Source organism: Macaca fascicularis, chromosome 14, assembly GCF_037993035.2.
Source record: "Macaca fascicularis isolate 582-1 chromosome 14, T2T-MFA8v1.1".
Lineage (NCBI taxonomy): Eukaryota > Metazoa > Chordata > Mammalia > Primates > Cercopithecidae > Macaca > Macaca fascicularis.
The window spans coordinates 20,302,519-20,327,974 of NC_088388.1; the positions used below are offsets into that span (position 1 = coordinate 20,302,519).

Here is a 25,456-nt window from a genome sequence, read left to right on the forward strand (position 1 = left end):
GACCGCAGGTCCACACTCTCTAGCTTGACTTGGCCTCGCATCTGACTTGGGTTCCCGCCATAAAAGGCCCTTAAGAACCTGTTTTGGCAGAGGAAGACAAAGCCCCCAGAGGACAAGTGAGTTGTCCAAGGCCACATAGCAGTTCCCTGTGATACTAGAGTACTTCATCACTTACTTCATTGCCCATGGATTCTGCATTTCTAGATTGACATTTGAGACCAGGTTTTAAGCTTATCTTTGTCACCGACTCTGCCAAAGTCATAGAAAGAGATATCTTACAAGTGTGTAGTCCTTACTAACTTTTGAAGTGCTCTCACTTTGAATTTTCAAAACAACCTTTTTGAACAAGACAGATAGGATGGAAAATAAGGTAAGACAGAGGAGATTCAAAGAGAGGCTAAGTGGTTTTCTTAAGGCTGCCCAGCTAGTGAGTGGGAGAATCAGGACTGGAATCTGGTTCTTCCAGAGTCTTATGCTGATGTCTTCTGCATGATCCCCATGTGACTTGTTAGGCCAAGCTCAGCCCTGGAAGAAATCTTACTGGGTCCATCTGAGCCTGTGCTCCCATCCTGTTCCTCGGCCTGCTCCCTTGAACCTGTTGGGGGTTCTGGCACACCTGGTCTGGGGCAGATGCCTTCTTCACAGTCATGCCAGGAGGGGAAGGGAGGCAGGCCATTCACGGTCTATTTTCACCTTACACTTCTTCTGGATGGTGTCTGCCTTAGGGATATTGGCAATGAATTCTATGTAAACTGGATAGGGGCCCACAATCTGGAACAAAAAAACCCTTCAAAGACTGGAGAACAGGCATAAAGGAATGTAGTTGGGGGCTGAGAGGAAGGAGGCTGTGAAGGCAAGCAGGAATCAGAGTGAAAGAAGAGCACCCCGTCCCCCGTACCTCATTACAGTATGGTGTCCACCCTCATTAGAGGGCATCATGGCCACAACACGCCTTCACAGTGTATATGGACCCTCTTTGGGCTGGTAGATTATGGAGATATCTATAAGGTGGTTGTAACATGTAGACTGACTCAATAATGGGCTGCAGCCAGGGTACACAGATGTCTCTGCTTTTATCTTATTATTATTATTTTTTGAGATGGAGTCTCACTCTGTCACCCAGGCTGGAGTGCAGTGGTGTGATCTCAGCTCACTGCAACCTCTGCCTCCCGGGTTCAAGTGATTCTCCTGCTTCAGCCTCCCAAGTTACTGGGATTACAGGCATGCACCACCACACTTGGCTAATTTCTGTATTTTTAGTAGAGACTGGGTTTCACCATGTTGGCCAGGCTAGTTTGAACTCCTGACCTCAAGTGACTCTCCTGCCTTGGCCTCCCAAAGTGCTAGGATTACAGGCATGACTCACCAGCCCAGCGTCTCTGCTTCTAATACTCAGCTTTTCTCCTCTGTTAATGATCATCACTTCCCAAGAAGAGACCAGTGGAAATTTCCTGCAGCCACTGTGTTTATGAGCAGTGCATGCATGTGATTGGGCACACACTGGCCCACTTTTTCTCTCTTTCTTTTCTCTTTCCTCTCTTTCTTCTTTTACTCATACCCATCCCATCTCTTCATCCAAGCAGAGGTAGGTGAAGACCAAGGGAGAGAGTGGGGGCTGGAGAGGGAGCTGGGTGTGGGGAATTTCAGCGTGACCTTCTTCAGTCATGCGATGAAAGAAAGAGCTGTTTCTCTCCTCCTTGCCCCTCACCCCATCCTTTATCTGTAATAAGCTCCCTTTCCCAGGATTGCCACGGAGGAGGAGAAGGTGGAAAATTATTCCTGTTCTGCTCCTAGAAAACTTTAAAATGCTATCGCCATGGAAACTGCTCTCGAGCAGTCTTGGAGCACGCTTGTGGGAGAGGGTGAAGCAAGGTGGGGGAGGATGAGGATGATGGTGGATGAGATGCTCACAGGGGTCTCCCCACCACCTCAGCACTGTTGGTTCTTCCTGTTTATGTGATGCATGATAGAACCAGGCTATTTCCTTCTGGGGTGAGTGGACACAGAAACTATTCCTGGACCGGAGGGATGTGGGGTCACTGGGATCTGTTTGTCCCCCACAGCAAGCCCGCTCTGACTGAGTTCCGATTGTGTGCATGTGTGCAGGCTCTTTGTGTACGTGTGGCAGGGGAGGAAGGGCATAGAGGTGAAACCACCTTTGCTATCACAATAATTTGCAAGCTAGAGGGTGGAGAAAGAACTGCCACCTCTTTGGAACTTACTACGTGCCACCTACTTTATATATAGTTCCTTTTAAAATCCTTACCTCAGCTGTTAAAAAGACAATTAAACACCCATTTTACAGAAGAGGAAACTAAGGTTCAGGGAAGCCAAGTGACTTGCCCAGGAACACATTGCCAGTCAATGGCAGAGCTGAAATTTGAGAACTGGACACTCTGACTCCAAATGATGTCCAGTTACTATTTCTTCAGTGCCTACCGTGTGTCAGGTGCTGTGCTAGACACTATATTTATCATTCTTGCAGCTGTGTGAACAGAGAGCTTTTATCCCCACATCGCAAAGGAGGAAACTGAGACTCACTGTGGTTAAATAATTTTCCCAGGGTCACATGGATAAGAGGTGACAGAGCCAGGAGATATATACATATGTATTTTTTGAAGATGGGGTCTTGCTCTGTTGCCCAGGCTGGAGTGCAGTGGTGCAATCATGGCTCACTGAAGCCTCCACCTCCCAGGCTTCAGCAATCCTCCTGCCTCAGCCTCCTGTATAGCTGGGACCTCTTTTTTTTTTTTTTTTTTCTTAGAGATGGGGTCTCCCTATGTTGCCCAGGCTGGTCTCGAACTCCTGGACTCAAACGATTCTTCTGCCTTGGCCTCCCAAAGTGCTGGGATTACAAGTGTGAGCCACCACACCTGGCCCAGGATTGAAAGCTAAACAGCAGAACTGGGATTTGAATCCAGGTGCATCTGATGCTGCAGCCAGTGCCTTTATCTGCCATACCATGCAGCCAGGGAGTATGCAAGAGAGTGAAGTGGGGCGGGGAATGCAGAGTGTGGGCTGAGGCCAGCTGGTCTCACCTCAGGGCCCAGAGCAAACACTGAGTCACAATATGGGAACCTCTTACAGGTTGTCTCTAAGGCTCACACAGCCCTGGAGAGTTTGTCCCAGAAGTGGGGGGTGAGCAGAAGGCTCCACGATGTGCCTAGTTGATAACCCATCCTTGGGGTGTGGGGGATAACAGGAGATCCTACCTAGACCACGAGGCAGGAGAGTGGTTCAGTGGAAGGCAATGGTGAACAGGAGGAGAACCGTAGAGGATAAAACTCTAAACTTAAGTGGGATATACTTCCTTTCCCACAGGGAAATGGGAAGGAAATACCATATTAATCAGAATAATGGGCAAGGCTATGCTGCAGTAATACACATCCCCAAAGATCAGTGGCTCAATACTCTGAGGTTTATTTCCCATTCATGCTATGTCCTGTCAGTTAGTCTTTGCCTAGTAGCAAACCATTTGAAACTTTGTGGCTCAAAACAAAAAAAATTTAATATTTTTTTCTGATTCTGTGGGTTGACTGGGTGGTTATTTTGGTCTGTGCCAGTTCAGATGGGGCTAGATGGTTTACGGCAGCCTCACTCACATGCCTGGGATTTCAGGTAGAACAGTTGGGGCCTTGCCTCACTCCATGTGGTCTTCTCCAGGAGGCTAGCTGAGGCTTTTTCACATAGTGGCAGAAGGGTTCCTTCCCAGCCATGAAACAGGGCAAGCTCCAATACTCAGGCACTTCTCGAGCCTCTGCTTGTATCATATTTAAAAATATGCCATTGGCCAGAGCAAATCACATGGCCGAGCTGGTTCAAGCTTTGTAGGAATGGACTTCGTCTCTGGATGGGAGGAATAGCAAAGCCATCTCGCAAAGGGGAAGGCACACAGGGAGGGGAGGAATAAGTCCGGCCATCTTTACAATCTACCTCATGCCTTGCCATCTGGGGCCACTGGATAGATCTGCCCCATGTGTTCCTCATTCCAGGACCCAGGCTGGTCGTGATTCCACCTTATTGCTGCTGATTGCTGAAGCAGGAAGAAGAGAATGTGGTGAATTACACATGACCTCCTAAAGCCTCTATCAAGGAGAGGCACATCACTTCTGGTCTCATTGCTTTGGCCAAAGCAAATCATGGCCATGTCCAATTTCATGAAGGTGGGGAAGTAGGATTCCACCATGTGCTTGGAAAGAGAACCGCAAACATTTGGAGAATGGCACTAATGACTACCACCAGCATCATTTATGGAGTGCTGACTAGATGCTGGGCAATTTAAAAATGTTATCTCAGAATGTTCTCATGGCATCTTTATGGGGTAGGGATTATCATCTCTGTTTTGCAGCTAATGAAGCAGGGCGGTTGAGGAACTCACCCAAGGTTATGCACCCAATAAGAGGCAGAGCCAGCACTGGGACCCAGTTAGTCTGACCCCAGAGGTGGTATCCTTCCTAAAGCATGTTTGTCGCCTACCTCCTCAGAGAGAGGACAGAGGGCATGCTTCACAGGTGACTCAGGCTTCCTGCAAGGAGGTGATGTGGTGACGTTTACATCGTTTGTTCACCCAGTCATTCATTCATTTGGCTCACAGTTACTTAAATGCTACCATGGACAAGAGCAGCAGTGGATAAGACAGACTTGATCCCTGTCCTCATGGTTTAAGATTGGGAACACTCACCTGTGATCCCAAAGGTCAAGGATTTCCTGTTTTCAACTTGAGAAAATGGGGAGTTTCCAAGGTTGAGGAGGCTCACAGGTTTCCTACTCTAATAAGGGTTCCTCACAGATCAGAGGAGCTGGGGAACATTGCCCCAGGATCTGGGCTTCTCAGAAAGCCTGGGGAGCTGGCAGCCTCACTGGTGTATTTTGTAGGAGCTGCATAAATGCTCAGTGATGAGCAGTTAATGAGTAATGCATCCCACATGCTGGACAGAACCTCTCCTGGCGTTCTTGAATCCAGAGAAATTGCCGGGCTCACGCATGAAGCAGAGGGTTCCAGGAACCCACACAGGTGAGTTTCCTGGGCATCTTAAAGCTTGGGAGGGAGGTCACAGTCTTGTTAAGCCACCCATGGCCCTGACAGTCCCCGCCTATGCCACCCTAGATGTACAGTGGGACCCTTTGGGATCATGTGGCCCAGCCTTTTCCCTCTTCCCTCACCATCCTTCAGAGCCCAAAGCTCGTTTATTGCATGTCTGTTACATAGACCTCCAGCTCCCCTGGAACCCATCCAGGGATGAGGAGCTCACTACCTCCAGAATCCGTCTGTTCTAAAGTCCCTTCTGATTACTTGGCTATTTTGCCCAAGAGCCCACACAACCCACCAGCCACGTGGAGCCAGCACATGCCAAGATGCCGTGCGTCCTGGGTGCAATGACACCCTCATGGCGGTTGGGCTGCGGGCTGGGGAGGGGGTGTTATGTGAGCACGCATAGCTCCAGGCAGACGGGCCTGGCTCCGCCGGGCTGTCAGAGATGCTGAAGCCTCAACTCTCTCTGGCTCCCAGCAAGTACAACTATTTATAAAAGATGAGATTTGCCAGGGAACAGGGAGAGGCTGAGACATCTGCTCCCTCTGCTGGGGTGGCCGGTACTCACCATAGGCCTCCCAGCCCCAACTCCCTGATTGGAGGAGCCTGCAAAGGCCCCAGCCCCAAAGCCCCAGTGAGCCCCACCGGCAACACCTCTCTGCCCTGTCCGCACACCAAATGGACATCTCAGGGATGGAATCGGCAGGATGTTCTTCTCAGAATGGCGGCTCCCTAGTCCTACTCCATCTCAATCCAGCTCTGGGGAGGAGAGGGCAGCTCCTCTCAGAGGGGGAGGAAACTGTGCTGCCCTCCAACTCTGTTTGCCTCCTGGAGAGCTGACCCCTGGCCACCTAGACTTACCTCCCCTCCAAGACTGGGAGTGTCATGAGGGCAGAGACCATGATTGGTTTTCAGGGTTCAGGTGGAACAGGTTCTTGCAGCAGCCAGTGCAGCACAGTGGGTATGGAGCTGGTTTGGGAGCGTTTGGGAACAGGCACAGAGACCTAAGTTCAAATCCTGACACTGTGATCTTCTCTGAGCCTCAACTTTCTCATTTCTTGAATGGGGATGAAAGGAATCCCTGCCTCTCAGCATTGTAAAAATATTGCATGTTAGTTGTTATTATGTCTTCACTGTTTAATGAATGACTGAGTTCTGAACTGTGTTGTGAAATGGATGGAACGCTAATTACGAGTCAGAAGACCTGAGTCCTGCCACTGCCAGTACAAAGTGCTGTGATCTTAGGAGCTAGATTCCTCCTCTCTAAGCCTAAGTTTCATCATCTGCAAGATGGGAGTAACAATGACAATGACATCTGCCCTGCCCGACCCCCACCCCTGGATATGTCATGAGGCCAGGATGGGGGAATGTAGGGAAAGACAAACTGCTTTGAGTGTTTATTCTAATGACAGCCACGCCATGGGTGACCGAACGGTGGGAGAGTGGAGAGAGTCAAAATAAACAGACCTCAAAAAATGAGTATCTTCGTGCACAGGGAGCTCCATTCAGTGTTCCCCTAGCGATGGGTGACTGTCATTGGAGCAAACAGTGCCACCCATATTAACGCGTTTTCTTATCTGTAAAATGGGAGTAACAATATATCCTTCAGGAGACAAACAACAAGTTCCCTGAGCACCTTGGAGACAGAGAGGAAGGCTGAGGGCCCTGCAGGGGATGGCTGGGGAGATGCTTCCTGGGAATAAATGAATGGTGGGGGTACAATGATAGTAACTGGTTATGGACACCAACTGCTTGCCCTGCCGGGGCATTCACTGTGTTCTTTCTAATACAAAAAACCACCAATGAGGCTTTATTTAATCTACAAATTAACACCTTTATTTTGTAGATGGAGAAACTGAGGCACAGGGAGTTATGTAAAGTCACAGGTTTGACAAGTGGTGGAGCCAGGAATGGAACTCCATCTCCCTGGCACTAGGGCCTGGCTTCTAAGGTCACATCGTGCTTCACCCGTGGAAAATTCCCAGGGCCCCTCTAATAAAGGTTATCAGGGAGGGTCCAAGAGAGATTGGGCCATTTTCTGCAGAGTCAGCGGTCTGGGATGGGCGAGCAGCTTCCCAGGCTGAGGCTGTCAAAGCCCCTTTGGGCAAAACCAAAGAGGTCTGTTTCAGAGGCAGTGAGGCCCAGGGCGTGGTTGGCAGGGCTCCTGTGGTGTAATGGGTTGAACTGTGTTTCCCAAAAGATATGTCCAAGTCCTGACCCCCAGGACCTGTGAATGAGACCCTATTTGGAAGCAGGGTCTTTGCAGACGTAAGGGAGTTCAGGATCTTGAGACGAGAGCATCCTAACAGGTACCTTTATAAGAGAAAGAAGAGGGAGATATGAGAGAGACCCAGAGGAAAAGGCCACATGAAGACAGGGGCAGGGACTGGGGTGATGAAGGGCAGAGACGGGGGTGCCACAGGCAAAGGAATACCAAGCACCCCTGGGAGTTGCAGGAGGCCAGGAAGGACCCTCCCCTCGAGCCTCCAGAGACAGTCAGCCCAACCGACACTGATTTTGGACTTTTGGCCTCCAGAACTGTGGGAGATTACATTTCTGTTGCTTTAAGCCTGTTTTTGGTTATTTGTTATGGAGGCCCTGGGGGGAGAGCAGATGCCTGGCCAGGCCCCTAAATGTTATAGTGGGCCTGTCGTTGATCACACTGATCCTTCCTGCAACCCTGGATGACCTCTGCTTTAGGTCTCCCCCTAGGGAAGGTGAATTACTAATATCTTCTATTCCATTTCCTGGTGCACTAACTCTCTCTTTGACTTTGGACACACAAATTTTCTTTTTCCTTTAGGGACCCACTTTTCCCACCAGTAATTGGGAGGGTTGCTCCCTTATGCAGGAGCTGGAGTGGAAAGGGGTGTAGGGGAGCGGGAGGGGGTTCCTCCAAGCATCTTGATCCTTCTGCAGTTCCTGGGATTGGGCTGAGGTGGAATATTCTTGGCAGGAAAAGCTGGCTCCTGAGATTTCAGGAAAATAAGAGCTTTTCTGGGAGAAAAGAAGGGTGTGATGTGCTTTAATGCCTAAAAAGGCTTTGCTAAGCAGCAGATTGTCTCAGGGAGAATGGAAAGTGAAGAGACACTCCTGGAGGGGGTGGGCGGGACCCTGATAGGTGTCATGGAGTACTGGATGGGGCAAGGGTTCCAGCCAGAATCTTGTGTTCAGAGATCCTGGCTGATGGAGAATTCCTTGACCCTATCCCTGGAGAGTGAGATTGGGCTCCGCCTCTTGGGATGGCTTTACACCAAATCTTACTTGGAGACAGAATGAGAGACAGTGCATTACTCCCAGTCCCCAAATGAATCATGAATTAGGGGTGTGTCCATTTGAGTTGAACCTTGAAGGATGTGGTAGAAATTTTTTTTTTTATAAAAGTTATTCCTGGAGAAGTGAAGACCCCATCCTGGGTAGAGTTGAGAATGTGGGCGGCAGCCCAGCGGGAGGTAAGGTTAGAGAAGCAGGAGATGTGGCTGGAATGAGCACTCACATTTTCTGCAGGCTACCGAGATGCCAGGCACTGCGCTGGGTTTCATAGGTTTCTTTTCCTTGTATCCTCAGCACAGTCTTACAAGGTAGGGATTACAATGTCCACTTTACAGAGGAGAAAATGAAGGTTCAAAAAAGGTCAGTAAATTTTCCAGGGACATAGAGTATGTTAGGGGAGCTGCCTGAACTTTGTGGAGCCAAGTTTTGGAGGATCTTAATAGCCTGAAGAGGTGTTTAAACTTGAGGCAACAGGTAATAGGGAGCCATGGTAGGTGTTTGAGCAGGAGCATGGCACAATGAAAAGGATGCCAACAGAGACCTGGCAGCTGAGGGGAAGACTAATAGTAAAATAGTAATACAAAATAATAACCATGATAATAGGAATGAAAGACTCAGGAGTACCTTGGCTGCCTTAGCATTCTTCTAACACAGGGCACCTGGAGGTCAGGCTGGAACAAAGGTATGCCCAGGATGGAGAGAAACCTGGGAGGCAAGGGTGGGTGGAGTCAGAAGAGGGAGAGGGTATTAGGGAGCAGGGAGAGAGGACTGATGGGATCTGCTGGCTCAGGGTGGAGAGAAAAGAGCAAGATAGGACTTTAAGAGGGACTTTGGGCTTTTTCTTCTGATACCCAGCCAGGACCAGGAAGGCAGCTCTGTCAGGCCTAGGGTCAGGTGTGGCTTGACCACTACCCAGCTGTGTGATCTTGGGTAAATCACTTCACTTCTCTGAGCCTCTCTCTGCTCATCTTTCATATCCAGAGAATATATTCTTCCCACCTCGACCCCTGTCAAAAAAAATGTTGGTTGTGTTCCATTTTCCCTCTTACTGGCCCAGAGCTACCACTTGGAGGGCAACTGCCAACCAGGGAAACCACTTCTGTCTCTCCAGCTCCTTTCTGGGGTAGGGAAGGGGGAGCAGCTTTCCTTTGAAAGGGACATTTGAACTGGCCATCTGAACTGAAAGCAGGGATGCAACAGCTAGAAAAGGGTAAAGAAAGGCATTCCTGGAAGGGAACATAGCATGGGGAAAGGCCTTGCTCCTGAGAGCTTCACTGCTGTCTGATCAATGTGTGCCTCTCTCTGGTCTGTTACTGTACACTCTCCAAGCAGCTCCTGTACTCCAGTACTTACGGGCCACTTGCAAGTAGGGCCTGTACCCATTTCTCAGCTGAGATAAGTTGAGGCAGGAAGAACATTGCTGCTAAGGAGGGTGAAAGAAGAGGGTGCCAAGGCTCTGTCAGCGCCGCAGGCAGTAACGAAGCTGGCAGGGAGCAGGCTGTGAAGGGAGGGCTTGACGGCAGTCACATTATTTTTGTTCCCAAATTGAAATTAAAGATCATTTCAACTCCAGATGCTGGAAATGCCTGGGTTCATTACTTCTTGGGATTTTGTCCACGCTCTCGTTCTAGATTCAATTAAAGCAATTTAAAGTAATTAATTAAATTTGTTATTTGATTAATAAAGATAGAAATTCAGCTAAGTTGCTGTGAAGGAGGAAGCCATGTTGGAATTTGCTAGCAGAGGACTTGGAAAGACTCATTTCTGCCTCCTACTCAACCTTCTCCCCTTGCTGTTCACCCACTGTGTCACCTCTGGACCCCCCTACCCTTTCAACTAGGACTCATGAAGCAGAGCTTCAAGGTCAGGGTTCGAAGTGTGTGGATGTGTTCTGGGAGCAGCAGGGAGGCTGGGGTGCTAGAGCAGTGTGATCCACAGCTGGAGAGACAGGGGATGAATAAGGAGTGGTGACAGCATTGCTCCTCTGGAGGGGCAGGGTCCTGAGTAGGGGCCAGAGGGCTTTGGGCAGGCTAGGAACACGCTGTACATGCACAGAAGCAGGGGAGCTGGAGAAGTGGCAAGATGTCAAAGACCAAACTGCGGGGTCAGGGGATGGAGGAAACAACAGTGAGAAGGGGAGTGGGGTGTCTAGCTAAGGCCAGGTTGAGCTGTCCAGAAGAGGCTGGGTAGAGGTAGCAGGTGCCGGCATTGACAGTGGGTCAAACTAGAGTGGGAAGGTCAAGCCAGACACCAGCATGAGGAGTCAGTGTGGGTCAAGGTTTAAAACTCAGAGGGTTTCTAAGTATGACCCAAACCGCAGATACTCCAGAAAATTTACATCAGTAAACATAATGACATTTGAAAAATCTGCATGGAAATAAACACCATAAGCAGAATCAAAAGATAAGTGAAGTACTGAGAAAAATACTTAAAGGTCATATCACAGACAAAACCTAAATTCCTTAATATATAAAGAGCTCTTCCAAATCAATAAGAAAAAGAAAAATAACCTAGAAAAGAGGTCAGGAATGGGCAGTTTGTAGGAAAGGAAGTACAAATGCCTCTTAAGCATTGTGCAAAATTCCTCATTCTCTTCCATAATCAGAGATGAAAATGAAGAGTAGCCAATCATTTCATTGTTATCCATCAGATTGAGCAAGTTTCAAACATATAATAATATACTGGGTTGAAATTCGTGTGGAAAAATAGGCATCTCAAATAATGCTGTTACTACTTCTATGGAGGCTAGTTTGACATTATCTATCAAAATTATAAATTCATGTATTCTTTGACCTAGAGATTCAGCTTCTTGGAATTTATCCTACAGATAACATGGTGGTTTATTGTGTCACTGTTTGTAATAGTTTGATAGGGAACAACAGACGAGCCCAGGCATAGGCAGTTGGCAAAGAAATGATGGTGTGGCACTCTGGGAGACCGAGGTGGGCGGATCCCCTGAGGTCAGGGGTTTGAGACCAGCCTGGCCAACATGGTAAAACCCTGTCTCTACTAAAAATACAAAAATTAGCTGGGCATGGTGGTGGGCACTGTAGTCCCAGCTACTCAGGAGGCTGAGGCAGGAGAATCACTTGAACTCGGGAGGTGGAGGTTGCAGTGAGCCGAGATCATGCCACTGCACTCCAGCCTGGGTGACAGAGTGAGACACCATCTCAAAAAAGAAAAAAAAAATGATGGTGTATCAAGGCAATGGAATGTTATATCGCCATTAAAAGAAAGAAGCTCGCAACGTCCTATGGGAGGACTGCCAAAACAGGCTCTTGGGTAGACAAAGAGCAAGATGCAGAACAGTGTGCGTGATAGAAAAGTCACATAAATGCATGAGCATTTTTTTTCTTATGAAGGTGTAGAGAATCCTTAGATTGCTAGGGTCTGGGAGCAATGGTTGCCTCTGGGGAGGGGAACTCAGTGACTAGGAGACAAGAGAGAGGGGGACTTACTCTTCCCGGTATACACCTTTCTGTCTTTTGAGTTTTGAACCAAGTGTTTCCTATTCAAAAGAATAGGAATAAAATCACAACGAAAGAAAACCACCCCAGGCCGGCACCAGCACGTAAGGATGTAACAAAGCCAGGGTCAGACTTTGCTGGGACTTTGTTGGTCAGCCTTTCTCTCTGGATCTTAATTTCCCTATCTGTAAAATCAGACCATTTGGACCAGATGGTTTCTAATGGGCCCTTTGAGCTGTAAGAAGTGGAGTTTATGTGGTTTCATCCAGGGCTGGAGGATCACTGGGTCTGCAGGAGCCACACAGGCAATGGGGTCATGGTGTCCCCGCATCACCTCCATGTACACAGCATTTGTGGTTTACAAGAAGCTCTCCTGCATTTTCTCACTTAGGCCTCACAACAACCCACGAGATCAGTGATGACTGCCCCCATTCGCCAGCTTTGCAGGGAGAGATCAAAACCAAGGCGATCTTCAGGCCCAAGGGAGGCAGGGAGGAGGCTTGCCGAGCCCACCCCTGTGAAGAGGTGAGGACCAGACCCTTTTGGAAGCCTCCTCAGGCAAGGTGTCTATGTGTGCTGTCTCACTTCATCCTTGAGCAGCTCTGGGAGGAAGGTACAGTTATCCTTGCTTTACAGAGAAGGAAACTGAGGCTTGAGGTGGGGCTCAGAAATGGGGCTGGAGTACCTCATCATTATCTCAACTGCCCTTGCTTGCTGGCCTGGAGGATGAGGCTGGGACTGAATTCTGGGCTTGGCCTGTCTCCACTGAGCCTGGCTGGCTGCCCTGCCTGTTGGCAGTGTGGAGCTTGGGTGCCGAGTTGGGCATCTGGTGGGCTGGCTGGAGCTGGAAGACCCTGGGAAAGATGAGGTGAGCAAGGAGCTTGGTTCTTAATTTGGAGAGAGTTTGGAGAGAGGGTGGCAGACACCTCAGGGGAGGGTAAGATTGGAGGACAGTTCCAAGGAGGGGCTTTGAGCCAGACTCTCCTCCATTGGTAAGCAGAGGGCTGAGTGGGCTTTGGAAGGAGGGGGCACTATGACTAAAGTAGGGAATACGTGCAACACCCCGCAAGGGGGAAACACACTTTTCAGCATTCTGAGAGTTAAAAGGGATAACTTAGCTCTGGTAACCATTGTGAACCTTGGATTATGCCGGGGATGTGGAACAATTCAGTCTTTCTCTGATGGTTGGGATGGGGTGAGGGAGTTCCTTCCAGGGCTGTGGTGAAGCCGCTGCTGACCCCAGTGAGGACAAGGGCAGCTGCTGATATGATTGGCGGGACCCCCAAAGGCTTTAAAATCTCAGCTGTCTCTCACAGGGCTACACCCAGGGCTTTAAATTATTTGGAGCACAGATACTGTGCAGGAGCCTCCTGGGGGAGGCCCAGCCTCTTAATGTGGTTCACCAGCATGGCTTCACTCAAAACAGGGGATGTGTTAGCCAATAAGGGAGCAGAGAGAAGCTTCCCTGATTCAGTTCTACCTAGGGGCAGACCACAGTGGAGAGAGATGGGGTGCAGGGGATAGGGGTGAGCTTTGATAGCATGAAGGAGTAGAAAGAACCCAAGTTATGAGACCCGCTTCTAGGGCCAACACCATGTTCACTGGCTGTTACACTCTGGGCAAAGCCTTTCTCTCTGGGTCTTAATTTCCCTGTCTGTAAAATCAGACCGTTTGGACCAGATGGTTTCTAATGGGCCCTCTGAGCTCTAAGAAGTGAAGTTGATGGGGTTTCATCCAGGGCTGGAAGATCACTGGGTCTGGAGGGGCCAGATGGGCAATGGGGTCATGGCGTCCCTGCATCACCTCCATGTACGCAGCATTTGTGGTTTACAAGAAGCTCTCCCTGTATTTTCTCACTTAGACCTCGCAACCACCCATGAGATATGTGATGATTGCCCCCATTTGCCAGATGAGAAGCTGAGGCTCGGAGATACTGAGGAACGTGTCGAGCGTGGTAGGGAGGGGATGTGGGAGTGAAATCCGGGTCAGAATGGCTTTAAGACATTTTCTTTGCCTTGGGCCACAGCTGCCTCTTCCTTGTTTATGTTGTGGTTTTGGTGGAGGTAGAGGGACCCCATCACTTCAAGTCCCTCCTCTGGGAAGCAGACCTTGTTCTTAGGTCCTTACTCTGGAGCTACTCAATCAGGCCAGGGCCTCAGCTGGACCCTCGAGTGGCTGTTTTCACCTCATGGTACTCCACGTGGGTATATGACATTCCCTCTCCACTGCCTTGCAATTAGATGTGGGAGGCCTGGGCGGTTGACTCACCTCCTCCTACTCTCAGCCCATCCTGGGAATCTCATGGGGACCTCAGGTCTCCTACGCTAGCTAGTGTGGGCATGGCCAGGCCAACCATGCCCTCCTCTCTCACTCCAGGCTGGGCGAAAGGGCACAAGTGTGTCTGGGAAGCCATTTCTCCCTGCCCACAGCCGTCCTGGTTCACGCTGTGACCTCAGCTGCCATCCTTTCCATTACCTGCTGTATCCAGGACAACCGACAGCTCCTACTATGCAGGGAGGGGAGGGTGAGGGGTGGGAAGGGGTAGGTCCACTGTCCTGACTTCCCGGTGAGGGTGCCATCTGTTCTGTCTGAGAAACTCATGGCGGGAGGGAGAACCTCGGGCCCTTCATGAGATGTAAGAAGGATTGTGGAGGCCCTCGGAGGTTGAGGAAGAGGCTGATTTGTAAACCGGAGCCCTGGGCTCTGTCTGTTCCAGCCTTCGTGGAGTGGCAAGAACAGCAGGAAAGTGGAATTAAAGGAACCGGGCTGGATGTCCTCCACCATCTCTCAGCAGCTGTGTGACCTAACGTAGGTCCCTTGACATCTCTGAGTTTCCTCACAGAGATGATGGATTCATAGACTCACTAGGGACCTGCAATGAAAATAAATGGACTTTGTAAACACTAAGGCTTTAGTGTTAAGAGCACATGCTCTTAAGTGCACAGAAAGGTTGGGTTTGAATTCCAGCCTGTTGTGTGACCTTGGACAAATGACTTCACCGCTGTGTCAGGTGCTTTTGCTATGCAGCAAACACCTCACAGCTCAGTGGCTTAATGCAACAAACATTCACGTAGCTTACCATTTGGGAATCAGCAATTTCCACTGGGATCAGTTGAGCTGTCCTGGTCTGGGCAAGGCTTGAATGATCTTGGCTGGCCTCACTCATGTGTCTGCCATTAGCTGGTGGATCCCTGGAACTGGCTGATTAATTTGGCTTCCTCTGGGATGATGAACTACGGGGCTCTCTCCATGAGCCTGGGCTTGTTCACAGAGCGGTAAAAGGACTTCAGTCAGAGGCAATGAGAGAGAAGCCCCGGTGTGCAAGCACTTCTCCAGCCTTTGCAGGCATTATGTTTGCTCCTTTCTTTTTATTTTTTAAGACAGGATCTCTGCCTGTCACCCCGGTTGGAGTGTAGTGGTATGATCATGGTTCACTGCAGCCTTGACTTCCCAGGCTCCAGCGACTCTTCCACCTCAGCCTCCTGGGTAGCTGGGACCACAGGCAGCACCACCATGCCTGGCTAATTTTTGTATTTTTGGCAGAGACAGGATTTTGCTATGTTTCCCAGGCTGGCCTCAAACTCCTGAGCTCAAGCGATCCATTTGCCTCGGCCTCCCAAAGTGCTGGGATTACAGGTGTGAGCCACCGCACCTGGAATATGCTTGCTTCTTTCTTATTGGCCAAAGTAAGTCCCATGGTCAAGTCCTGAGCCAGGGTGGGAGGGCACTGCCCAGGGTAGTGCACGAACAACTGGGGGCCATTACTGCAATAATCTATCATAACTCTCTGGGCCTCAGTTTCCTCATCTGTAAAATGAGCATAATCTTATACTTTCTCAAGGCCTTATTGTGAGGGTTGAAAAGAAATGAGCACATGTCTGTAAAATGCACTCCATGACTCATAGCCAGAGAAGAGTAAGTTCGTTAAGAGTGAGCTGTTGTTAATATTGTTATTAGCAAGGACTTTGAGAGAGACAATTTAAAATCTCATGCAGCAGGCTCTGGGCTGTGGGCCCTAGGAGCCAGCCTTGGGCCTCCTTTTCCACTCAGGGGATGTGGGAGGTGCCAGGGAAGGTGGGTCCTATGGAGGGGTCCAGTGTCTTCCCTATTACAGCCCCTGATGGAAATCTGGGCTTTGTATCTCTTCAGAACTGCTCCTAGTCTTCCCCAGGATCCAAAGGAATGACTTTGCTCCTTCCACTTCCCTTCTCTCCCTCCTTCTGGGCTCAGAGGACTTTATTATTATTATCTTGTTAAGAGATAGGGTCCTGCTTTATCACCCAGGCTGGAGTGGAGTGCCGTGATCCTAGCTCATGGCAGCCTTGAACTCCTGGGCTCAAGCCATCCTCTCATCTCAGCCTCTTAAGTAGCTGGGACTACAGATGCATGCCACCAAGCTAATTAAAGCAATTCTTTTTTTTTTGTAGAGATGGGGTCTCACTATTTCACCAGGTTGGTCTCGAACTCCTGGGCTCAGGCAATCTTCCCGTATGGGCTTCCCAAAGTGCTGGGATTACAGGTGTGAGGCTCCGCACCTGGGTTCAGGGTATTTTTGATGAGGAAGAAAGTGGTCTGGGAAAGAAAGTGCCCACCTGAGGTGCTTGGTTCTGGGAGGAACTCCAAGTACCTGTTAAGCTGGGGTTCCAAAACTTCTCCCCATCAAAGCTCACTTGGATCTTCAGGGGACAATTTGCATTGTGTTCCCTGCCACATTTTTTTCTACCACAACCTACATGCACGGGGAAGCCAATGGCTGTCACAAGCTCATTTAATGCCATGTAGACACTGGCAGTACTGGTCACATAAGCTGGAGTTGGGTTGGGGTCTGTGATGTCATCGATAGCTAACCAGAGTCCCTGGACGGCTGGGAAAAATCAATGAGGCTGCCATCTTGGCGAGCTTGTGTAAGCTGTCCCAGGGAGGAGAGGAGGGTTGATTTTGTTATACTTTTTAAAACCGTGAAAACAGGATTCACACAACTGCCTTCATAGAGCCCGGCTCAGCAACCACAGGTCTGGTTCAACCTCTTCATTGTGTGCTTCTAGGGGTCCTTTCTGAGCTCACCTAGGGAGCCCAAGAAAGGAGGGTGGCTGGCTCTTCATTCTTCGGGTCTTCATTCTTCCTTGTGTGTTAGGTCCCCTGTCTTAGACACTGGAGATGGGACAGTGAGCCAATCAGATGCAGGTCCTGCCCTCATGGAATTTATGGTCTAAGGGAGATACAGCTTAACTGATCATAAGAATAAATGTAAAATTATATGGCCAGATGGTTTTCTTTTTTGAAATATTAATCTTTCTTCCTTCTCTGGCATTTCCTCTTTCTTTATAGGGCAGTTGGACTCAGGAAATTCACTGCTGCAGGGTAGGGATGACTCAGTGGAAGTCAGTAGTCAGTTCTTGCCTTTTGAGTGTTAAAACTGAAGCTTGAATGTGTGTGTAGGGGTAGGGGGTGGAGGTGGTGGTGGGTGGTGGAGGATGGAAAAAATTAGGTAAAAACCCAAAGATCTGGAAGGTGCAGGTTGATTTCCTGGGCTGGGGGAAGGCAGGGTGATGGGGAGGGGTTGGGCTATTTCTGGTTGGGCTTTGAAGATGGGCCATGTGCCTGCCTGGATCCTTCTCTGCCCCTCATTCAAGGAGGTCTAGAGGACCTGGGAACAGAGAAGACTTGTGTCACCATCCCCAGGGTAAAGCTCAGGGCGGGGGAAGGGCCCCAGCATTCCCTGAGCCAGTGGAGCACAGACTCCATGGTGTTTTGGAGCAGAGTCTTAAGGCAGCCTTGAGTCTCCTGGGGCCAGGACAGCTCTGCTACCCACCAGCTGAGGCTCACCCAAAGGCATCATGGTGGGGTAGGTGGGTCCATGCCTGGACCTACCAGGTGGGCTGCACACCTTTTCTTCTGGGGAGGAAAATGTTCCTCTGAGTTTCACTTTTTAAAAAATCTTGATAAAAGCATATTGGCCACTGTGGCTCTTCCAGCTCAGCAGCACCTGGCATTGTTTTCTGACCACTTGACATGCCGTGAGCTGCCACACACTCCTCTTAGCTGTCCATGCTTGCCCAGTGAAAAAGGCGCCTCTGTGCAGAGCCTGAAGGTCAAGTATGGGAGGCAGAATGAAAGAACCACAAGCTCGACCCTCAGCCACTAGGTCTCCCACGGTCCCTGGAACTACTGTGGGGCTGGACCACTGTTTGGGGGTCAGGCTTCCAGATGCAGAGAGCACTGGAGTGGGAGTCAGAGCATGAATAAGCCTGGCTATGCTCCTGAACTGGCCATGTGACCTGAGACAAGTCCCACCATCTCCGAGCCTGTTTCTTCATTGACAAAACAGGGACAAAATCAGTGTGGTCAATGAGATAAAGAATTGGAAAGATCGGCCGGGCGCGGTGGCTCAAGTCTGTAATCCCAGCACTTTGGGAGGCCGAGACGGGCAGATCACGAGGTCAGGAGATCGAGACCATCCTGGCTAACACAGTGAAACCCCGTCTCTACTAAAAAATACAAAAAAACTAGCCGGGCGAGGTGGCGGGCGCCTGTAGTCCCAGCTACTCAGGAGGCTGAGGCAGGAGAACGGTGTGAACCCGGGAGGCGGAGCTTGCAGTGAGCTGAGATCCAGCCACTGCACTCCAGCCTGGGCGACAGAGCAAGACTCTGTCTCAAAAAAAAAAAAAAAAAAAAAAAAAGAATTGGAAAGATCAAGTCTTGTCATAACAAAAGTAGATTTGCTGAGTACCGTGCCCTGAGCCAGGCACTGTGTCAAGAGGTGGCTCAGGTGAATCTCATTGATTCTTCCCCACATGCCTGTGAGGTGGGACGTGGACATTATTGTTACCCCATTACATAGAAGGGGAAACTGAGGCACAGAGAGCTCAAAGAAGCTGCTGAAGATCATAGTATTTCACAAGCTGGTATTCAAAGCCAGGCTGGCAGAGCCCACACCCAGACCCCTTCTATAGCACACAGCACTTTTGGAGATGCCCTGGTAGGATGGGGCAGGAAGGGACTCTGAGGCCATATCATCCACTAATCATACAGAGAAGGAAACTGAGCCTCAGAGAAGGGAATGAACTTAAGATCTCAAGCAGCCTAGATACCACATTGATATATGTATGAATAAAATGTGAAACACTACAAGTTCCTTTTGGACAAATACATGTGAATCCACAAAAAGGACTTTCTGAAGATGTCCAAACTTGCCCACATGGGATACTCTAATTTTGAAAAGTGCAGGTCTTGGGCAAGGCTGTGATGAGGACAGAGGAATGTGCAGGGGACCTTTGAGGACCACTCAGCACTGCTCAGAGCAGAAGGATCTAAACAGGACCGCTGCCTCCTTCACCAGCCTGGATTTGACTCCCAGCTTTGTCCAGAGAGGGAAGTGGTCCTGAAGAAACAGTCAGAGGTGAGCACTGGGATGTATGATGCAGGGTGCTCACTGTAACACTGTTTCCAAGAATGAAAAGTCTGGAGAAACCTAAATGTCCAACAAAAAGGGATTGGTTAAAAACGCCATTGTAGTTTTGTTGGGTTCTAGAATATAAGACAACCGTTAAGAATGGCTTTATAGAATAAGTGGCTAAAGGCATATGGAATGTGTTCCCAGTTGTATTTTTCTGTTCTCACACTGCTAATAAAGGCATACCTGAGACTGGGTAATTTATAAAGAAAAAGAGGTGTAACGAACTCACAGTTCCTCATGGATGGGGAGACCTCACAATCATGGCAGAAGGTGAAGGAGGAGCAAAGCCACCTCTTACACGGCGGCGGGCAAGAGAGCATGTGCAGGGGAACTACCCTTTGAAAAACCATCAGATCTCATGAGACTTATTCACTATCATGAGATAGTAAGAACAGCATGAGAACAGCATGGGAAAACCTGCCCGCATGATTCAGTTACCCCCCAATGGGTCCCTCCTGCAATACATGGGGATTATTACAATTCAAGATGAGATTTGGGTGGGGACACAGAGCTACACCATAATGCCAATATAAAGTTAAGAATAAAGTTGGTTACAACATAAAGTGGGCCATTGGATTTCAGTTTTGTAAGAAGAAAAAAAAAGTGGTATATACATGGGTTGTGATTTATTTCTGCATTGTGTTTTCTGGAGTTTCCAAGTTTCTGAAACATATGGCTCTTGTCATCAGATCACCCTCCCATTCTGTTATTAATGCTTTTCAGTAAGACAGGGAGGGGGCTCTCTGTCCCTGCAGGGCTTGGAGCGCCTGGCTGGCCACCTGCCAGGGAGGTAGGGAGGCTACTCTCACAATACGTGGAGGAAAGGTATGTTCATTCCCCTTCCTGGGAACTCCGAACCCTCAGCCTGTCTCAGTCAGGAATATTTTCCCAGTCTAGGGGCTGAGCCCCAGCCCAGCCCAGCTTCTATGTGCCAGGACCAGGAAACAGAATCATTGCCCACATTCCCCGGGGAACTTGTGTCCTTGAGGCGCCCACTGACAGCCTGGCTTATTTGTTCGTTCATTCAACAAAAATCTCCTGAGCACCTACTATGTGCTTACCACTGTTTCAGGTGCTGAGAATACAGTAGTCAATAAAGTAGCAGCAGTGTTGTCCTTGTGGTGCCTGTATTCTTATGATACAGACAATGAACAATTGAATACATATATAATATAATGTCAAGTGGTAAAAAGAACCATAAGTAAAAAGGAAAGCCAAAAAAGATAGAGAAGGATAAGTGGGTGACAATTTGGGGTGGGCTGGTCAGGGAAGACTTCTGTGAGGAGTGGCGGTACTGAGCAGCTAATTGAACATTGACAGGGTGCCAGCCATGTGGACACCAGGACAGAGAGTTCCAGGTCGAGGGAGTAGAAAGTGCAGAGGTCCTGGGGCAGCAGTGTGATGGATGTCTAAGGACCAGCCAGGGGAGACAGTGAAGCTAGAAGACATGGCTCAGAATGTGATTACACGAGTGTGGAGGGAGAGGGGAGAAGATCAAAGACACTGGTTTTTGTTCTGAGTGAGGTGGGAGCCTCCAGAGGTCTTTCGGCAGAGGAGTGATGAGGCCTGATGTCTGTTTAGCAAGATAGCCCTGGCTGGGCGGAGCAGGGAGAAAGCTGCTGTACCCCCCCAGGGGATCAATGATGGCAGCTGGACACTGACTTGCCCTATGGGCCTGCAGCCCTCAGGTCATCTCCCAGCTGTCCATCTCCTGAAGGCTGGGAGACCTGTGAGGCTTGGGCTCACCCTCTGATGTAGTTTGGCTCCGTGTCCTCACCCAAATCGCATGTTGAATTGTAATGCCAAATGTTGGGGGAGGGACCTGGTGGGAGGTGAATGGGTCATGGTGAGGATTTCCCCCTTACTCTTCTCATGATAGTGAGTGAGTTCTCATGAGATCTGGTTGTTTGAACATGTGTAGCACATCCTCCTTCACTCTCTCTCCTGCTCTGCTATGGTAAGATGTGCTTGTTTCCTCTTTGCCCTCCACCAGGATTGTAAGTTTCCTGGGGCCTCCCAGCCATACTTCCTGTATAGCCTGCAGAAAAGCAAGTCAATTAAACCTCTTTTCTTCATAAGTTACTCAGTCTCAGGTAGTTCTTTATAGTAGTGTGGGAATGGACTAATACACTCTCCCTGGGGGAAGAGGCTGAGTGAGATCTGGGGTGATGGGGGGAAGTTGGGCCATAAGGTCAAGGCTACATCCAGAGCCTTCACTGGTCAAGGCTGCAGCTAGGGCGCTCCACTGCTCTTTCCCATCAGCTGCTAAGATAAACTCTCTCCCTGGAGAGGGAAAAGGATGTCAGGAGGGATGCCAGACACACAGATTGCTTCATTTGTCCAACAAATACTTATTGAGGATTTACTACATGGGAACAGCTGTGAACAAGAGAGATCGAACTCCCTGTCCCCACAGAGCTCCCCCTGGAGTGGAAGGAGAAACACTAAACAAATGAATGAGTGAAAGATATAGTTGGCCAGGTGATGGTGAGTGTTATGGAGAAAACTAAGGCACAAGGTTAGGACTGTAAGCACCCCTGCCCCAGATACTCATCTTGTTTTCCTGTTTCATTTTTCTTGTTTTTCTTGCCCTTCTGTTATTCTATATCAATTTTCTCATTATGTTTAGAGTTTACTTTCTGTCCCTGCCCCCACTGCTAGTTCACTGCTGTCTCCCCAGATTCCACAACAGCATATGGTAATGGTAATTGCTCAAGATGTAGTTTTTGAATGAGTCATGCCTAGGGAGGGTGGGAGTTGGGGAGCATCTCCCCTCATGGAGCCCTCCTACTCTAAGATCAGCAGCTTCAGTCCAGCAAGGGGACAAGAGAGGATCCTTTTCATGCTCTATACAGTAACTGAGATTGGATGTTGGCAGTTGGGTGGAATGGCACAGCCTGAAAAATACCGTGTACATTGGCCATGGAGCCTACCAGGTGAGTCCTCCTGCAGTGCTCAAGCTAGAGGGACACAGCCTGCCCCCAGAATCAAGGACAAAGGCTTTTCATGAAGCACAGAGTCTGAGCCAGCATTATAGGCCATAGACCTTCTAGGCCAACAGTTCTTATACTGCTTCAGAGAGTGAGGGGGTGTCTTAGACCATTTTATGTTGCCATAATGGAATATCTGAGACTGGGTGATTTATAACAAATGGAAATTTATTTGGCTCATGGTTCTAGAGGCTGGGAAGTCCAAGTTCAAGGTGACTGCATCTGGTGAGGACCTTCTCTTGCTGTGCCAAGGCAGAAGGTGGAAGGGCAAGAGGGCATGCTTGTATGAGAGAGGAAGGGGACCAAAACCATCCTTTGTATCAGGAGCCCACTCCCGTAATAACTAACCCACATCTGTGACAGTGCTATGTGATATGGTTTGTATCTGTGTCCCTGTCCAAATCTCGTGTCAGATTGTAATCCCCAGTGTTGAAGGTGGAGCCTGGTGGGAGGTGATTGGATCATGGGGGTGGTTTCTCGTAAATGGTTTAGCATTATTCCTTTGGTACTGTCCTTGTGATAAAGAGTGAGTTCTTGTGAGATCTGGTTGTTTAAAAGTGTGTATCACCCCCACCTGCTCCTACTTCTACCATGTGAGACACTTTGCTCCCCTTTTGCCTTCCACCATGATTGTAAGTTTTCTGAAGCCTCGCCAGAAGCTGAGGAGATGCCAGAATCATGCTTGCTGTACAGCCTGCAGAACTGTGAGCCAATGAAGCCAATTTTCTTTATAAATTACATTCTGAGGTATTTTTTCTAGCAATGCGAGGACAGGCTAGTACAGCATTCATCTATTCACCTGTTAAAGGTCCCACCTATCAAAACCGTTGCATTGGGGATTAAGTTTCCAACACGTGAACTTTGGGGAAACACTGAAACCACAGCATAGGGGAAGGTGCCTTGGCACTCACTCCCCCATATTTCCCCCCATGTAATATGACTACTTCATTCATATTTAAAAATCTATGATTGGGAACTCATGATGATAGGCTGAGAGAGACCCTAAGTCTTTTCTGGGTCTTGCTCTGGAAACTCCTCAGTGCTCTACAGAGATTCTGGCCCCAGCTGTGGGACTAAAAGTCAGGTGGGAGTGTGGGCTGGGGGCCTCAGGGGTAAGTATGGAGTTAGGATCACAGATCAACAAATAGGTCTAGAATCATAAGGTATGGAGGCTTTGTACAACTGTGTCTTATGATCTAAGGCAGGGTTTCCCCAAAACAGAGAAATAGAGGTGTTTTGTGGTTAAACTCCAAGTAAAACACAATTAAAATGTTTTATTTCCTATGGGACTTCTTAGGACCTTTATATGTTAATGAAAATTGTGACTCTAAGAGGAACCAATGCAGTACTTCCCAAACTCTTGTCCATGGAGTTTGGGGTCCTCCTTTATCATGGAGGATCTTGAAGGATTGGGATTCTTCTGAATACTCTGAGAAATTCTGGTCTGTGTTGTTACCTGTGTAAGAGGCTCCCCTTTCTTCCCGAACCCTCCTTTGCTTCATCTTCTTTCTCTGCTAATTCATCTTGTATAATACAAACACCTCATTAAGTCACAGAAACACACTTGGGTTTCTTTTATGAACATTGAGAGCTATTGAGCTGTGCAGTGTCACAAGGAAACCAGACCTTATCAGACACTCAGGGCTCCAGTACTGAGTGAATCTTCAGTACTCGAGGTTGCCCCAGCACCAAACCTTCCTTGCGTCAGCCAGGCCCGTCTCCTTACTAGTCCATAAAAGCTGTGAGCATGCCTGCCTCTGAGCTTTTGCTTTGGAATATCTCTTTTTTCTCATCTTTGGCCACTTCCTTCAGGTAGTCTTCCCTGACTATCTCAGCATTGCTTCAGAAGCCCCAGAGGGTGGTTTCAGAAAAAGACAGAAGGTGAGTGATATGGTTTGGTTGTGTCCCCACCCAAATCTCATCTTGAACTGTAGCTCTCATAATCTCCAAGTATCTTGGGAGGGACCCGGTGGAAGGCAAGTGGGGGCAAGTTTTTCCCATGTTGTTCTCGTGATAGTGAATAAGTCTCATGAGATCTGATGGTTTTATAAAGGGCAGTTCCCCTGCACACACTCTCTTGCCTGCTGCCATGTAAAATGTGCCTTTGCTCCTCCTTTGCCTTTCACCATGATTGTGAGGCCTCCCCAGCCATGTGGAACTGCGAGTCCATTAAACCTGTTTTTCTTTATAAATTACCCAGTCTTAGGTATTTCTTCATAGCAGTATGAATATGGACTAATACAGTGAGAAACTCTAAGTGTTATTTAGAAATGACTGTAAAGCCAACCTGTATGCTATCTTGGAGGCTGTAACTATAGGCATGCAAAAAGAACAAATTGTCAAGAACTGAAAGGGAGATCCAACTATCTCAGAAAGACTGACACTGGGGCCCTTCGTCCTTATCAAAATAACCCCTATAGCACTTGCATTACACGCAATCTCAGGATGCCTGATGAAGGCTTGTCCCTGACTAATTCAATTGTTCTTTTTAATGTTTTATTGTTGAAAATTTCAAACATATACAAAATAGAGAGTATTAGAATGATACCCCCTGCAGCTTTTACCCAGCTTCAACAAGTATCAATCTTGTTTCGTTTCTATACTCACCCACCACACCATATTGTTTTTGAAGCATACCCTGTGTACCGTATATTCTATCCATGTTTATCTCAGTACACTTTTATACTGTTTTTACATAACCATAATACAAGTATCTCACTAAAAATTAACAATAAGTCCTTAATATGATCAAATGTCCAGTGACTGTTCGCATTTCCAGTTGCTTTATTTTATTTATTTTATAAATTTTTTAAATTTATAAATGTCTTAATTTTATTTATTTTTTAAATTTGTTTGAATTGGGATCCAAATGAGGTTGGTTGATGTGTCTTTTTCAATCTGTAATCCCTATTTCTCTCTTTTAAAAATTTTATTTGTTGAAGAAACCGGATGCTTGACCTGTTTTCCCACAGTGTGGACTTTACTGATTGCATCCCCATGGTGGCTTCACTCCTCTGTCTTCTGTGTTTCCTGTAAGTCGACAATTTGTTATTGAGGCTTGATCACATTCAGGGTTGGCTTTTTCAGTCATATGACCTCACAGTGCTGTGCGTTTCCATCAGGAGGCACATCATGCTTGTTGTCTCCAGCTGGGGGATGTCAGCAGATGTGGATGCTCACAGCTTAGATCCATTAATCCATTAGGGGTTGCAAAATGTTGAGGTTCCAATTCTATCAT

At 48.4% G+C, this 25,456-nt stretch overlaps 1 long non-coding RNA gene across 4 annotated transcripts in view; it reads left to right on the forward strand.

The window, feature by feature from the left end:
- The first annotated feature begins 1,554 nt into the window (after positions 1 to 1,554).
- The window catches only part of LOC107127273 (uncharacterized), a 149,221-nt gene continuing 125,319 nt past the window's right edge, over positions 1,555 to 25,456 (forward strand). For 2 of the 4 annotated variants that reach the window (XR_012423307.1, XR_012423306.1), the window contains exons 1-2: positions 1,555 to 1,585; positions 12,164 to 12,297. This is a non-coding gene — a long non-coding RNA (uncharacterized lncRNA). Of the gene's footprint in view, positions 1,586 to 2,768; positions 2,922 to 3,992; positions 5,015 to 12,163; positions 12,298 to 25,456 lie in introns of those variants that run through there. The other 2 variants (XR_010580808.2, XR_001484902.4) reach the window with 2 other exon arrangements.